Source organism: Elgaria multicarinata, chromosome 1 (assembly GCF_023053635.1).
Source record: "Elgaria multicarinata webbii isolate HBS135686 ecotype San Diego chromosome 1, rElgMul1.1.pri, whole genome shotgun sequence".
Lineage (NCBI taxonomy): Eukaryota > Metazoa > Chordata > Lepidosauria > Squamata > Anguidae > Elgaria > Elgaria multicarinata.
The window spans coordinates 195,000,474-195,015,169 of NC_086171.1; positions in this window are offsets into that span (position 1 = coordinate 195,000,474).

The window sequence follows — 14,696 nt, forward strand, 5'->3', positions numbered from 1 at the left end:
GGAAGAATACCCTGTAGTTTGGAGGGTCATCCTCCCAAATAAACCCACCTTCCTAGAGTGGCCATGCATCCTCTTTTACAGAGGACATTCCTCTGTTTGAAGGCCTGCTGGAGGGGTGTCATCTAATTTGAAGGTGTCCTCTGTTTGAACAGCTGTCCAGTCCAAGTCCAGTTTAAAGATAAAGAACCATCCGACGGGAGAGGTGGGCCTCGGAATTGCCCATCAATGGCACTTGGACAGCATACTGAGCAAGGTACAAAGATCACCTGGTCACATATGTATTGCATCTCTATCTAAACTGCAATATTTCTTTTCTAAATGTGCAGCTATACATATCAATTAGGCAAATGTTATGCAAATCAGCCTCCCCCTTTGTGGTGATGCCTTTCCTTGATTTTCAGAAATTGTAAGTGACCCCCTACTTCCCATGTGCCATGACCCCAATTAAAATTGCTCCATAGGATAGCCAAGTGTCGTGTTTTATAGAGGACGGTCCTCTCTTTGAAGAGCTGTCAGAGGACTGTTCTATATTTGAAGGCATCTTCTCTTTGCAGGACTGTCCAGCCCAAGTCTAGTTTAATGGTGTTAAGGAAATTTCCCCAAACCCAGTAGGGAAGGAACAACTCCAGACCTGTCAGACGCAGAGGCTCCTTATTTTTAGTACGTACGTAGGAGACAGCTCACCTCGAACAAACCGATGGTGAAATTCTCTACCAATCATCCACATCAGCATACTTTTATAACATTCCAGGTCCCTCCACAGGAAATCACAAGAGTCCCTCCTCCCATCTCCTATTGATTACATATTTCTACATTTTCCATAAATGTAACTATTCTACTTAAAACAATGCCGTATATTGTGACAACTGTGTCCAGTGTATGTAACTCCTTGTACTTTGATAAGACCCCCTCCCAAGGTCAGTTGGAAAGTGTCTCCAGCCAGCTACAAGCCACTTCCGATACCCATTCGGAGGGGGTTTAGGTGATAACAAATATGACATGCCTCCATGTCTGCGGGATATGGAAACTTGTTTCTGGTCTCAAGGCTTTTCAGATATGTTTTAGGAACTAGGACTGTGCTCCGCTCCAATTCAGGTCAGCGAATCTGGAGCGGAGCAACCCGATCCGGACCTGCTAAATGTGGATCCAGATCAGGTCGAGGGCCCTGCAGATCAAAGCAAAAAGGTTTGCCTCTGTTCGGATCGCTTCGCCTCGCTCTGGAGCTCCGGATGCCGTTTTGAGCGTCTTTTCCCACTGACTTACATTGGAAAAGAAAAATGCCTATAACTTTTTTGTTTTTCAAGATACACACATGTAACTGGGCACCATGATAGCTTCTAAATAGATCCTTATTCATGCCAATTTTGAAGTAAATCAGACCATGCCCTGATTTTTCGGGAATTGTTAAAAATATTTTCCCCATTTACAGAAATGCAGTTATCTCCGTTATTTTTTAAGATACACAAATGTAACTGGGCACCATGATAGCTTCCACATAGGACCTTAGGCAAGGCCACTTTGAAGGAAATCGGATCATGCCCTGATTTTTAAAAAATTTTTGGAGTTAAACCTCAACCACAATATCCTTCAGAAATAAAGGAGATAGTGAAGTGCATCTCAGGACAATATTAGCACTTCAAAGGGAACACAGTGCAAAGGGAACACTGTCTTCCCTTTGAAGTGCTAATATTGTCCTAATATTGTAAAAGGGAAAAAAATCTTTTTTAAAATCCCCAAAAATCAGGGGATGATCTGATTTCCTTCAAAATTGGCATGGATAAGGATCTATTTAGAAGCTATCATGGTGCCCAGTTACATGTCCGTATCTTGAAAAATGATGGAGATGAATGCAGTTTTGTAAATTGGGGGGAATGGTTGAGGGTTAAATAGTTTTAAAAATTGCTAAAAATCAGGAGATGATCCAATTTCCTTCAAAGTGGCCATGCCTAAGGTCCTATGTGGAAGCTATCATAGTGCCCAGTTACATGTGTGTAGCTTAAAAATAACAGAGATAACTGCATTTCTGTAAATGGGGGGAGGAATCTTTTAAAAAACCCCAAAATCAGAGGATGATCCCATTTCCTTCAAAGTGGCCATGGCTAAGGTTCTGTTTAGAAGCTATCATAGTACCATTTTTCATGTTTCTAACTTGAAAACTAAAAAAGTTATAGCCATTTTACATTGGCACCAATGAACTTGGTTTCTAATATTATGAGAGAGGGAGAATGTCTCCGTATCCACTTTCTCCACACCATGCATAATTTTATACACCTCTACAATCTCTCTCCCTCCCTCTCTCTCCCTCCCTCCCTCCCTCCCTCCCTCCCTCTCTCTCTCTCTCTCTCTCTCTCTCTCTCTCTCTCTCACACACACACACACACACACACACACACACACCTTTTTTCAAAGCAAACAAACCCAAACGTTTTAAACTTTCCCCATAAGAGAGAGTTGCTCCAGCCCCCGGAACATCCCTTTCCAGCCACGTTCTCAGCTCTGTAATATCGTTTTTTTAAAGTGTGGTGACCAGAGTTGAACACAATATTCCACATGTGGTCTCTCTAGTCCTGGGGGTCTCCAATGTAGTCCTTTGGGCACACACCTCTCTCAGCATCCATCAGGCCCCCTGTCCCTCCTGGTTTTGGTTTATTTCCTAAGATCTGTTTTCTTTTTTTAAAACTGGGAGGTTGCCGTGCTGCAAACCCAAGTGCTGCCCACCAGCACCGTCTTTGTTTGGGTTCAAAAGCTTTTGTGTTTTGGAGCTCAGACTCCACCTCTACCTTATACTTGGGCAAGTTAGTTTTCTTTTGGTAGGGTGACCATATGAAAAGGGGGACAGGGCTCCTGTATCTTTAACAATTGTATTGAAAAGGAAATTTTAGCAGGTGTCATTTGTATATATGGAGAACCTGGTGAAATTTCCTCTTCATTACAACAGTTAAAGCTGCAGGTGCCCTGTCCTCTTTTAAATCTGGTCACTCTAGTATAGCTCCTGCAGCTTTAACTGTTGTGATGAAGAGGGAATTTCACCAGGTTCTCCATATAGAAATGACGCCTGCTGGAATTCCCTTTTCTACGCAACTGCTAAAGATACAGGAGCCCTGCCCAACTTTTCATATGGTCACCCTAAGTCATTTTATGAATGAACAAACAGCCCTCCACCATAGGAGCCATTTTGTTTGGTGTGCCCAGGACACTATATCAAAATCCAGATGTGCCCACCAATCCCCCAAAGTTGGAGACCCTTGCTCTACAGTACTGCATCTGGCTCAACTCAAAGAAAATCTTTATCCTGCCCCCAGTTTTGGTATTTTATCAGGATCTTAGCAAAGCTTTGACAGCATCTTATTTCCTTTGGAATTACCCTGCATTACTCATCATGACTTTGCCTGTATATTATTGAGTTTCTTCTCATTTATATTCCCTTTAAAATCTGTGAAGATTGTTATTATTTTTTGGTTGCACCTGCTATGCCTTCTCTGGCTTGGAACACAGATATACTATTTCAGGCAAGAGTCACCCATACATGTGGAGTCATAAGATACCACTTCATTATCTTACCCGTTTTTTAAATTAAAAAAAATATCAGTTTCTTCTCCATGAAAAATTGCTCAGCCTTATCTTTCTATTCATAGCACAGCTTGGCTGAAGTGTAACTTAATGTGCATTCTGCCCCAAAGGCAAAAATTAAAATCTGCACAATAATGAAAGCTTCATTTAAGTAATAAAGAAAAGGATCAAGATACAGACGTAGAGAAAAATGGGTTGAAACTTGTATTCCCCCTAATTCTTGGTATAACTGTCTAATATATGAAATGCCATATGAAAGAACTGCTAGGAGGCGGTATGCCCTGAATATTGGTTACTGAGAAGCAGCTATTGTCTACATGTTCTCCTTTAGTGGTAGTATATGAGGTCCCACCACCTGTTGTGGAAGGATACCACCACACCCACACCACCAGAATGAGAGATTGCCTCTCCAGAGAGGCACCAAGGCCCAAATGCCATTCTTTGAGGGTCCTTCCTCAAAGAGAGGCATTGTGAGGTGGCCTTGGAAGTCTGTACAGGCAGTCTCCAGGATCACACAGAAACCCTCAAAGTGCAGCATTCAGACACGGCCAGAGTCTGCTCACCTAATCTCTCATGCAGGGATTTCTCTTAGAGTAAGATATCAAGTGGGCAGGCTCTGGGAGACACCCCCCCCCCAAAAAAAATGAGAGATTAGGCAGGCAACCTCTCAAGAGAGGTGCATCAGCCGCTTTGTGCATGTTGTGTTTCTTAAAAACCTCCCGCCTTACTGGGAGACAATAAAGAGGTCTGCTATGTAATCTACACAGCTTTATTCAGGCAATAAACATCTCTTCCCACCAGAAGAGAGTCTAACTTCTAGGAGCTTTCCTCTAGGCAAAACTATGCGAACTAAGCAAGACAATTGTCCTTTCAAGAAAAAGGGAAAACCTTTTCCCAGAACGCTTTAACTTCAAAGAGGCTGGTTCTGAAGAAGCCTTTGGTGAGAAACTAGTCAGGCTGAACTTCTTTTAGTTTCGCCCATTTGAGTCTGTGGCAGATTTTAGGATCAGCTAGTCTTGACGTGTCCTCCCCCTCTGAAGAATACTGATTTCTCACAGACTGTGTGTTGTTAATGTTTTCAGTGATAAGGTCTGGTGAAGGTTCATCCCCAGCTGGTGAAGAGCCCGTGAAAGTCACCTCCCTCACTTCCCGTGTAGACTGGTACATTTCTGGTGCCATCTGTTCTGCTTCAGAATCTGATTCCGATTGATCACCTGAAACTCCTTCCCCCAGCCTAAGGAGAACAGGCCTGGTCATGACAGTGCAGCTGCCATGGCTCTCTGGACAGGATGCCCACCCACCTGACCCCTTGATTTGACAGATTCCTCAAAGTGAGAGGTCAGGCAGAGATTGAAGAGACAGCCTCTGCAGAGAGCCCACTTGCTCTCGCTCTCGCTCTGAACCCTCTCTCAAAGCAAGGGATTCGGCAGGCAGCCTCTCCAAAGAGGCTTGTTGCTCTCCTGATGTAGCATTTGCTGCAGCAGTGGAGCGGGGCCAGTGTGGCAGCAGCAGCAATGCCCGCAGGGAGTCTCTTGGCAGTGGAAGGCACACAATCCTCCACCCCTCCAGATTTGCTGGCTGAGCAGGAGATTTACCCTATCTCCATGAGATGCCTCCAAGATGTTGTGCTTTGTAAACTTCTTGGAGGCATCTCACAGACCACTGTGGAAAGCTGGATGCTGAGGTACTGGGGTGGCACTAGAGAAGGACAGAATCATTGGACACAGCTGCGGATCTGTTTCAGCCAATCCTGATTCATTTTCAGGATTCTGCTGCCACTTCCAGGTTGGGTTCCAGAGCCTGTTGCAGATTCCAGATGGTCCAACCCTACCTCCAGAATGGGCCATGAATAGCTGCTTGACCTCATAGGGAAGGTATGGAGGCCAGTGGTTTGCAGGTCAATGGTAGGGTAGCCACATACCCATTGCTAATTTGCACAATATTTGCACATGCTAATTTTATGTATAGATGCAAATTTAGAAATAAGAAATATAATTTAAATAGAAATGCAGTACACCTCACCATAGTGTGAAAGACTGTGCCCTTTGTGCCTTGCCCAGCCTTCTAACTGTTGAGGGCTGCTTCAAGGCCCAGCCCTTCCTTTTGATGGTTCTTTGACTTTAAACCAGATTTGGACTGGCAGCCCATCAAACAGAGGCCACTTTCAAATAGAGAATTGTGCTGTGACAACTCTTCAAATAGAGGAGTGTCCTCTGGAAAGTAGGACATTTGGCCAGCCTAGTTAGGATGCAATTCTATCCCCACTTAAGTCCCATTGAACTCAGTGGAACATTCTTCTGAGCAAAAGGCCTAGAACTGCACTGTTTAGTGCTGTGATTGCAACCATAGAAACAAATGCAATGCAGTTGTCGGTATTTCACAACAAGACACATGTTGTTTTCTGCAAGAGAGTTAAAAGAGAGCTGACAGCGTTTGCCCTGAATGTGCATTCTCGTCCCCTTTTCATGTCTGGTCAAAGAGATTTCGCAGGTTTTTCCAAGCATGACAAAAACCTGCAAAGCCTGTTTGAACAAAAATGATCATAGCGGGGTGGGTGGGGAGGAGTGTGCTTATCAAGCCACCTTCAACTTCATTAAACGCCGTGGCCTATCTCCAGTAATACAGAATTTTACGTTTGGCCTGCTCTGTGTAATATCTCTTGGGTGCAACAGTGCATCTCATCATGCCACTTTCATCTCTGGGGTGGGGGACAAGCAAGCTCTTGTCTGCCTATAGCCTTAATTATCCCCCCCTTACACACACACACACACACTTTCTTTATCAGCAGTGCCAGCTCCAGGTTTTTGAGGGCCATCAATGCCCCCACCCCCAGCTGCTATTGTCCCTCAGCCTCGTTCTCACCATTGCTCCCACTTGCTTGCTGGACAGCCAGAGAGCCAGGGAGCGAGTGTCAGGGGCGTCTGCTGCTCTTCCTCCTCCCCATTCCCTTTGCCTGGCCCAGAGAGAGAGGCAGGCGAATAAGCAGGTTGCAATGATAAAGAGGAGGAGCAGCTCCAGGGGGTTCTTGCCAATGCAGACCCTCGGCAGGAGCCCAATCGTGCCTACCTATCTTTGGCTCCAGGCCTGTTTATAAGTCAAAATCAGCATCTGGAAATGTTCCTGAAGGGCTTTTGGAAACTAGGATACTTTATTCAACGCAGCTTTCCCCATCAGGAGCCAGAGGGACGCCCCTCCCATGTCTGAGAGACTCCCCTCTAGGTAACCTCTGAAAGTGGTGATTACAAGGCGATTGCTTCCCCTTCCACTTGAAGCCTCTGTGGAGTGCCTGCTTCCAGCAGCTCACCCCTATTAGCAGGTCACTCGCTCGGTTCTTCACCAGCTGCACTTTCCAAAAGTCTTCAGGGGCAGCCCCACGCAGACTGCATTGCAGCAGGCCAGCTTCAAGGTTACGGAGGCATAAATCGTGCCGATTGCTAAAGTCCGAATCTCAAAGAAAAAGGGGAAAGCCAGCGATGATGAGGCTGTCGCAAAAGATGAAACTGGGAGACAGCACCACTAGCTGCTGAAGCTCTGATTGGGTGTTGGGTATGATTATCTTCCTCTTCCTCCTCCTCCTCCTCCTCCTCCTCCTCCTCCTCCTTCACAGGAGACAAAGCTTAGCTAACCTTGCTTTGATGAACAGAGCTCAGAGATGTCCAAAGATACCATTGCTCCTAGCCCACAAAAAAATAGCAGTTGTAAACAACAAACATTTCCACAATTGATGCTTACTGAGGGCTTCTGGCCTGAAAGGCAACCCAGAAATATTTTTTAAAAATAATAATAAAAATTTTTTTAATTGTTATTTAGTACATTTATAGCCCACCTCTCTTCCATCCCTAGGGAATTGGTTCCATTGTCATACTGCTCTAACAGTCAGGAAGTTTTTCCTGATGTCCAGCCGGAATATGGCTTCCTGTAATTATTCCCATTATTCCGTAGGAAGGCAACCTGTGGCCCTTGAAGTAATTTCATGTGGTTCTTGGCTTAATTTCAAAAGCCCTCTGCATGCAGTTTGTTCAAACCTTTGGAAAAGTGGCAACCCATCACATGAGAGGGAAAGGAGAGGAGAAAACAGCAGAAGTGGTGGGGTCCAAAGAAGAAGGAGCCAGATGAAATTAGTTCATGCGCCCAATGTTGACTCTGGCCCTGTCCATGGCTGGCTTTGGCTGCACTCAAATGCCAACATGCAGCCCCTGACACATTATCCATGAAGGAATGCGGCCCTCATCAGAAAAAGGGTTGCCCACCCAAATATTACAATATGGGCTGCTCAGTAGCCTGGAGGCTGTGATTGGTGGCCCCGGCCTGTGAAGTGATTAAGACTTTGAGACTGCAATTCTGAAATCATGTCCTCTGGAAGTCAACAGAAAGCTATTGGCTACTCAGGAGGGAATCATTTGAGGACAACACGACAAGGTTCATGTCCTCCTAGAATTCTACCTCCCACCACCGGGCCCAAATGATAATGGGTTCCCCCCACCCTTGGGAGGGAAAAGCAATTAACAAGTAGAGAACTTCCATTGAGTTGATTCTGGTTGAAACAGTTTTTAAGACTTGCATCAAAAGGGAAAAATTCATCTGAAATCTGACTAGACTTTATCAGCAAGAGTCTGCTTTCTTTCTTTCTTTCTTTCTTTCTTTCTTTCTTTCTTTCTTTCTTTCTTTCTTTCTTTCCCAATTTAGAAGATGGCTAATTGTGTGAATGTAAAATAGAGCATGACAAATGCATGGCACTGGCAGTGATGCATTACCATGGATATTGCGTGGCAACTGATATTGGGGTGTGCTTCCAATAATACCATGGTACCTCGAAGTGAAGGGAGCATATAGATACTTTGACCTTGATTCCAAAATCACTGACTCGGATTCATCATGGGTGGCTTTGACCAGGGAAGAAAAATTAATTACTCCTTCTGTTCCAGTATCTGATGCTTAAAGTGTGCCATTAATCATATTCAGCCTGATTCTTGGGTTACAGAAAGTACGCTAGCAAAATGGGTGGCTCAGCAATCTCGCTTGCAGGATGTAGGGAACTGCCTTATGATGAGTCAGACCATTGGTCAGTTGGGCCTAGGGATTTTGTAAAATTTTGTAAAATTTTGTAAAATTTGTTCCACCTGAGTTTTGCTTTTCATTCCATCATCCGCTCATTGGTGGAATCAGATTTGTCCAGTTTCCCACATTTGCGCAAAGTCGCATATGTACAAATTCACATTTGCAAAAATGTATAAATCCTCCCCCAAATGCTCAAATTCCCCCCAAATGCACACGCACACACACAGAGAGATTTTTATGTGTTAGCCTATGGGAGAAATGCACATTTTCAGCCAGCGCTGTTAAAAAATTACATATTTTTCTACAACTAAATTTGCATAAAATTCTGGAAAGATATATAAAATAAAATAAAATCAGTGTGACTCAGGCAAAGCCGGTCCACTGTGGAATCTGTGGGTTGGATTCATAGAAATCCAAAGTAATTTGCTTCTGCTGTGACATCCTTAAGTTCCACTGGCTCTTTGTTACATGCAGTTTCAACATAACATATAGACTTTCTTGAAGCAAAGTCTAACTGGTTAATAGCAGCCTTAGCTACTAATACTTAGGATCTGATCTTATGAGGAACAGTTGAAATGTTTACTCCAAAGAAAAGTTAAAGGGAAGCATGATAGTTGTCTTCAAATATCTGAAGGGCTGGCATGCAGAAGAGAGAGCAGACTTCTTCCCAGTTGCTTTAGAAGGCAGGACTAGAACCAACGAGTGAAAATTCCAAGGAAGCAGATTTTGGATCAACATTATGATGAAAGTAACACTCAGAGTTGTTCTACAATAGAGCTGACTGGCTCAGGAGGTAGTGGGCTTTCCTTCGCTGGAGCTATTCAAGCCATCGCCCAGGGATGTTGTATTTGCAACCTACATTGCTGATTCTGCGTAGGGTTGGAGTAGATGTCCTTCAAGTTCCCTTTCAGTTCTATTCCAAGGGGTTTCAAGAGTTTTTCCCCTCCCACTGGTCACTCCTAAGGATTATTATTAATAGGGTGACCATATGACAAGGAGGACAGGGCTCCTGTATCTTTCACAGTTGTATAGAAAAGGGAATTTCAGCCAGAGTCATTTATATGCATGCAGCACCTGGTGAAATTCCCTCTTCATCACAAAAGTTAAAGCTGCAGGATCCCTGCCCTCTTTTGTAACTGATCAAGAGGGCAGGGCTCCTGCAGCTTTAACTGTTGTGATGAAGAGGAAATTTCACCAGGTGCTGCATGCAAACAAATGACACCTGCTGAAATTCCTTTTTCTATACAACTGTTAAAAGATACAGGAGCCCTGTCCTCTTTTCCATATGGTCACCCTATAAGTTATTACTATCTTGCTGTATAGATTCCCGATGACACTTTCCCAGCCAAGGCTTCCAGTATAGCAAAACCACATCTCCCCTGCATTCAAACCACTATATTGGTAGGAAAGCAACAGTCCTCTCCACCCTCATAGAAAGCTAACCTATTTCAGCAATGAATGCCATGTGGACAGAGTTGTAGCCGCTGAACAGGAGCCTTGGCCTTGTAGAAATATTTGAGACCTTCCGTTGAATGTCAGTGCAAATGACATATATATTGTTTATTCGTTTAGTCGTTTCCGACTCTTCGTGACTTCATGGACCAGCCCATGCCAGAGCTTTCTGTCGGCTGTCGCCACCCCCAGCTTCCCCAAGGTATATATATTGGGGGGGGTATTGGGCAAGATCTTCTCAGTGGGCCTCCCTTCCTCCCTGAGTAGGTTCATCAACTCCTCCTCACTACTGTTGCCCTTCATTGGGGTTCAGTAGACCCAAAGACTGACAAAGAGGCCCAACTTTCCAACACAGACACACAATGCCACAAAATCAGAAGAACTGTAACCATGCACCCTTTCCTGTGGTATAGGCAAGGGTAAGCAGACTTTGGACACCTGGGATGTACATTGTTTCAACTAGAACCCCAAAATCTACCAACTGGAGTCTGGTGCAAATGATGTAAAGAATCCCACGCCCAGGCATTTGTTTTATGTAACAGAACTGAGTGGTGCTCATAGTTCTTCCACATGTGATTACTCCAAGCTTTCATCATTACAGCAGCATAATCTAGGGGCATCCTTTTAAATTGTTGCTGTTATTGTTCAACTCAGAAATCCTCGTTGATCTTCTGCAAATCACCCGGAGACCTACCAGTAGATCCTGATCTACCTTCTGCCCACCCATGATGGTTGATTGCACTATCGATTGATGTATTGTCTGTATGTCTCCATTGCCCCAACCCAAGCCTTCCTTGCAATAAGCCTAGGGAATCAGCTGAACTTCTCCAAATTCCATATCAAATTTCATTCCCATTCAAATCTGTATCCGATTGTGAGATTCTTTTTTCTTTTCCCATTAAAATCTGTGCATAGTTTTCCAAATGTATGCACCATTTGTACAGATCTTTGCATTGTTTGCATTCGTCTCCCATTGATTAAAGCGTCTTGTATGGATTTTTCAAATGTATGCATTTCTCAAATATATTTTTCAAATGCACGCATGCTGTTGAACATGTGTGTGTGTGTGTGTGTGTGCTGCAAACCACATTGCAAACTCAGAAATCTATGGAGTTTGGCTGCAGATTGTGCCCGGGTCTGCATTCGGACCAGAAGGTGCAAACTGGGTAAATCCTGATCAAAACCAAGCTGAAATGAATTTTTCATATATCCTTACAATAAACGCATGTTAGTCTTAAGAGGCTCTCTGCTGAACAATTTGTGACACCCCAAAACTGAAGCCATAGTGCCACCTACAGGAATTTTCACTACGTTTCACAGCATGGTAGACAGAGCCATCATGGTTTTCTTTAGAGGAATAACATTCTCAGACCAAGTTTCCTGACTGAAACGTGCTTGCCAACATTCTAAGTTATTTTCTCTCCCGTTTTCTTCAATATTCCCAGTTACAGATGCTTTGAATTTTAAGGGCTTTCAGGTATGGGGGACAAAGTACAAAGGTATTGAATTTGGTACACCGATATTCATTACTGCCATGAAATTCTTATATTTACAGTGCAATCCTACGCATGTCTATTCACAAGTCACCCCCATTAGGTCCACTGGGACTCACTCCCAGGAAAGTGTGTATGGCATTGCTATTTATTCCTCCCCCTCACCTACCCAAAATATCTCACAGTGCCATATTTCAGAAGCATATGCTGAAGACATTTTACCATTCAAAAATCAAAAGTCAAGTATAAGATCCTGGGTGCTTACAAGTGTGTGCAAAAATCCATTTGAGTACACTCTTCTACAGTGCTCGTCTGGCTGCTAGGCATTTTGACAGCTTCCACAAAATGAAACATGCATAGCCAGGTTCCCTTATACTTTCAGGAGGGGATCTACACTAGTATATGAAACGTTGTTTTTACAGTCATTGAACGTTTTGTTTTTGAACAATTTGAAACGTAGCAGTTTTTAAAATGTTTACTTACATTTTCTCTGTCCGTGGGAATGCATTCCTTTTGGCCACACTAAGAAAATAAATCCGTTTGTTCTATTTCCCTGTCTGCCAATTTCCCCTCCCGCTTCCTTTTCTCTCCGAGACAATCCTCCACCTACAAACAATCCACCAAGTAGCCTCCCAAAAGTGAAACTGGAAGTGGCCGCAAAAAAGAGGCTTGAAAGAAAAAACCAGCTCCAACTTCGGGCACGGAAATTACATAAACATCCCCCCAGGAACGCGATTGGCTAATTAAGAAATACAGGAAACCCATTTAATACGATGAAATCGGCCACATCATACCAAATAGAACTACTTATTTCAGATAAGTTCAAAATAAAAACCAGAGAAAAGACAACAATAAAACATCACAAACTGAACGTCATGTGGCGTAATACTATGAAACAGACACTTAAAAACAGTAAGACACGTTCTAACTTGACTAGTGTAGATCCCCTCCAGGTTTCCTCCTTTTCTATCCTTGAGTTTGTTGAGCCCCAGTAAAGGAACTGTTGTTCCCCAGTTCCAGAGGTTAAGGACCATAGCTCAGTGGAAGAGCACCTGATGATTTGCATGCAGAAGGTTCAATCCCCAATATCTCCAGGTAGGAGGTGATGGAGAAGACCTTTTCCTGAGATGCAGGCGGGCCACAGCCAGTCACAGTGAACAATAGTGGACTAGATATACTGCACAGACAACTTAGATTATTGCGTGGTTTTAAAAAGCAATAAATAAAAGGGTGGATGGGTAAATAGTCTGATCTAGTGTAATTTTTCTCTCGGACTAAAGCTCTTTCCAGGATAACACGGCCTTCCTTGTAGCGCTGGCTGTCTTCAGTGTCTTGTATGACATCTTTCCATTTATGCCTAGCTGCTGAGCCTCTGACAGTGGATGCCCACAGGTCATAATATGCTGTGGTCTTGTCCGATTGTTGGATGTTCCTACACAACTTGGACTTCCATTTAGGATGGCCATTTAGGCATTGCCAAAAAAAAGAGGGCAAAATGTGATGTGGATTGCCATAAAAGTTCCATGTGCTAATGAAAATTTAAAAATAACAACTATGGTCTGAATAGAAATACAAGACATTTCTCCAAAGCGGGGAAGACTGACCAGGTGACCTGAGCATGCTCAGTCTGCTGCTAACTGTTGACGAACAACTTCCAGGCTCTAAAGCTCTCACTTCTTATGGTTGGTTAACTTTAATCTGAAATTGGTTCGGATGGGCTTCCAAACAGAAGGCAACATCAAATAGAGGACTGCCTTTTGACAGCTTTTCATATAGAGGACCATCCTCTGTAAAGTAGATCACCTGGCCACCCTACCTTCATTCTGTGGGGTTTCCCAGAAGCAGAAGCCCATGAATCCAAGTTGCGATAGGAAGGAAAAGGTCCTTTCATCAACATCGTGGTCTGTTTCCCTTGCCTTTGACTAAATAACCAAGTGAGTGAGGGCAGTAATCCCCAAAGTGCATGCCCTGGGAAACACATTTTGTAAGCAAATCAATGCTCCTGTAAGCTCAGAGGGAGGCTGACTGCTATTCCCCTGCATGATCCAGACATGCCTGCTTCCAACTGTGTAGACAGCCTTCTCCAGATGCTTTGGATTACAGCACCCACCATCCCTGGCCATTTGGCCATGCTGGCTGGAGCTGATGAGAGTTATACTCCAAAACATCCAGAGGGCGCCAGGTTGGGGAAGATAGCTGTAGTCCGAGCAATGCAGTGGCTATGAGATTTGAACTCCTGCCTTGAACTCTCTCCCTAGCAAAGCTACCCCTTCTCTCTCTACTTCAGTTCTTGCCACCTCTTTTAAAATATGGTGATAATAATACTGGCCTACATGATAGGGTTGTTGTTGCAAGGGCAGTTTCCATAATGTTTGTGAAATACTTTGAACACTAAGGACATACAAAGAGCCTTGCTGGATTAGTCCAAAGGCCTATCAAGTCCAGCATTTTTTTCACACAGCGACCAACCAGATGCCCATGGAAGCCCAGAATTGGGATGCATGGATTGTGTAAGATCTGTTCCATCTGCATTTTCTGGATTGCCAGGTGCCTTACATTCTGTCGTCCACTCATTGGCGAAATTGGACTTTTTTTCAAGTCCCCAAATTTGCAGGAATCCAAAGTTGCGCAAATTTTCACCTACACAAATTAGCATGTGCGAAAATGTGCAAATCCCCAAGATCTGCAAATCCCCCTAAAATGTGCATTTTCCCTTTTAGCCTAAGGGGGAAATGCAAATTTTCAGCAGGTGGTTTTTAAAATTATTATATTACGTATTTTTTTATAACTAAATATGCGCAAAATTCCAGAAAGTTGAAAAAACTGTTCACAAGTCTGCAGAATCCACATGACTCATGAATAGCTGGTCCGCTGCAGAATCCATTGGTTGGATTCCTAGATATCCAAACTCATTCCATTCCATTGTGGATTTCCCGGACATCCCTAACTCAGAAGCAGGACATGAGGGTACTAGCAGCCTCCTATGCTATGCTATAATGATCCTCTGCAATAAAACCCTAAATGCACTATATAATTACCAGTGGTGCAGCAGTAAATATCAAAGTGCAGGCTCTCATCATGACAGCCCCCAGAGCCAAGCAACCCCTAAAATGCATATAAAAG